The sequence below is a fragment of the Aplysia californica genome, unplaced genomic scaffold, assembly GCF_000002075.1.
Source record: "Aplysia californica isolate F4 #8 unplaced genomic scaffold, AplCal3.0 scaffold00237, whole genome shotgun sequence".
NCBI lineage: Eukaryota > Metazoa > Mollusca > Gastropoda > Aplysiida > Aplysiidae > Aplysia > Aplysia californica.
Window position 1 is genome coordinate 1,010,137 of NW_004797507.1, and position 2,500 is coordinate 1,012,636.

General features: G+C 40.5%; 1 protein-coding gene across 1 annotated transcript in view; it reads left to right on the forward strand.

Moving 5' to 3' along the window:
- LOC101863904 (endophilin-B1) overlaps positions 1-2,500 on the forward strand; it is a gene marked incomplete in the record, with an annotated part of 38,187 nt that overhangs the window by 21,739 nt on the left and 13,948 nt on the right.

The window sequence follows — 2,500 nt, forward strand, 5'->3', positions numbered from 1 at the left end:
CTCTCTCTCTCTCTCTCTCTCTCTCTCTCTCTCTCTCTCTCTCTCAGGAGAGAGAGGAATAAGTCCAAACAAAATGTAGATATATATATATATATACAAAAGATGCATAGTGAGACTGAGAGAGGTAGTCAAGGGGTATGTCTATGTAAGCTGTTGTTATTGCTTCCAAAGATGATGATGATGAGTTTCTCAGGAAAAATAACCTCACTCCCATAAAGGTGAAAGACTGAAGGGTAGAGATGGATAGATTAAGTTATGATCAAGGCATCTTAACCCTTCCAGTCTCTCTTGCTTTTTCTTTCCTAATCCTTGCTATTGTCATTTTTCCTGTACTTCTTTTGTATGTTTGTCACTCTCTTGTAACCTGCTATTTTTAGGGTGCCTTGATAGTCGAAGCAGACATTGTGCTGTTGAAGCTAGAGAGGTGAGCAGAATAAGTCTGAATCCCTGTAAAGATTTCTCTGTTGACACCCACCCCTTGGCGCTCATATGACCTTATGCAGTTGCGAGCGCCGTAAAACCTTCTACTATAAAAAAAAATAAAAGTGTATGTCTCACTTTATGACCACCACACCCCTCCTTGTTTCGTGTCTGTCTGTCTGTGTGTCCCTCATGTGTGCTGAGAACTGTGTGTGGAAATACAATCTGCTCTGTCTTCTTTCTTCTCTTTTGTTGTACTTTTGTGTGGCTGCTGGGCAAAAATATATTTCAAGAGCGGCAACAGCACTCAAGTAAGTACATCCTGGTCGTTCACCTCACTGTTAGCCTAGAGAACGTCGTTAGTAGAGCGGATACCGGCCGGATAGAATATCAATAAACTTAGCACATTGTCTGCTGTTTTTCGTTTGTAGTGGATATTTATTTTATTTTCCTTTTTTTTAATAAAAAAGTCATTTGATGCATGTTTTGGTAGCGCACAATATGGAATGAAAGATAGTACTGTCGAACTTACTCTAAGGGCCACCTGTCCAAGACAATCACCTGTACCAGTGACCACTTCCTATATATCCCCCTCCCCCCACCCCCTTGTATTTTTTCTATCTTATAATTACACTGTAGAAGACAACCACTTTTCTCCTTAACAATGCGCGGTGACCTCAGTGCTTTCTTGTCCTATCTCCATTTTTTTTAACGTTGAAAATGTGACTTCTTCTTAAGGCTCACTCTTTGTTATGAACGATTTTTGCTGTTATTAAAAATGGAGATGGGGCAAGAAAGCACTGAGGTCGCGAATGGATGAACGCCTTGGACAATTATTTTCAACGGTACTCCTGGTAATCTGGTCGGAACTGGCCAAGGGGGTGTCATTTGTCTGTTGCCCCAACAAGCAAGGATGGTGCACAATTCCCCCCCACTGGTGTGGTGCCATTCATACACCGCAGGTTCTCTGGTGTAGGGGTGACATCTTATTGCTAAACTCAGTCTATTTTAAGTGTTCTGTGTAGGGATGGCATCTTATTGCTAAACTCAGTCTATTCTAAGTGTTCTGTGTAGGGATGGCATCTTATTGCTAAACTCAGTCTATTCTAAGTGTTCTGTGTAGGGATGACATCTTATTGCTAAACTCAGTCTATTCTAAGTGTTCTGTGTAGGGATGGCATCTTATTGCTAAACTCAGTCTATTCTGAGTGTTCTGTGTAGGGATGGCATCTTATTGCTAAACTCAGTCTATTCTAAGTGTTCTGTGTAGGGATGGCATCTTATTGCTAAACTCAGTCTATTCTGAGTGTTCTATGTAAGGGTGACATCTTATTGCTATACTTGATTCTGAGTGTTCTGTGTAGGGATGACATCTTATTGCTATACTTGATTATAAGGGAATGTTCAAGGACACTTCATGAAGGTTCCAAGGTTCACATCCAGTGAGCTTTCAGGTTATTTTGTCACTCTTCCCTACAATGTTTCTCTTTTCTGCTTGTTGTCCCTTTAGGCGTTGAGACGTAGTGTACCGCCTTCAGAATCACATCGTCGTGATCGTAATACAGTAGCCTAAGCCATGTATTGCTGTTTTGAGAAAACTTGAAAAATGTATTTCTTCGTAAGACCTTTTAACTTGATCATCATCATTGCCTTTCTCACCCTGAATCAGGATATAGGCCACAAACAAACACTTTCCACCTTTCCCTATCCAGGACTAGTCGCTTGATCTCACTCCATGTCTTCCCACTTTTCTGTACATCCATTTCCGTGACTCTTCTCCAGGTTCCGCGTGAGCAAAAGTGAAAATGTTTAGATACTTGGATTTCTAGTCCATGAAACAAAAACCCTGGCATATTGAAGGTGTGAAATAATCACAGGCATGGTACACCATGCCAATTTTAATTACAAACATTAAAATGAAAAAACAAAAAACACAAGCAATTGTGTTATGATCTTGACAACAAGTTCATTATCTCTCAAGAGTGCTGGTGGACAGTTGGCGGGTGCTTTTGTGTAGTTTTCTCCTTCTTTCCATCAAACATCTATCATCCTTAAAGCTCTCCTTCTTTTTTTCTGTATG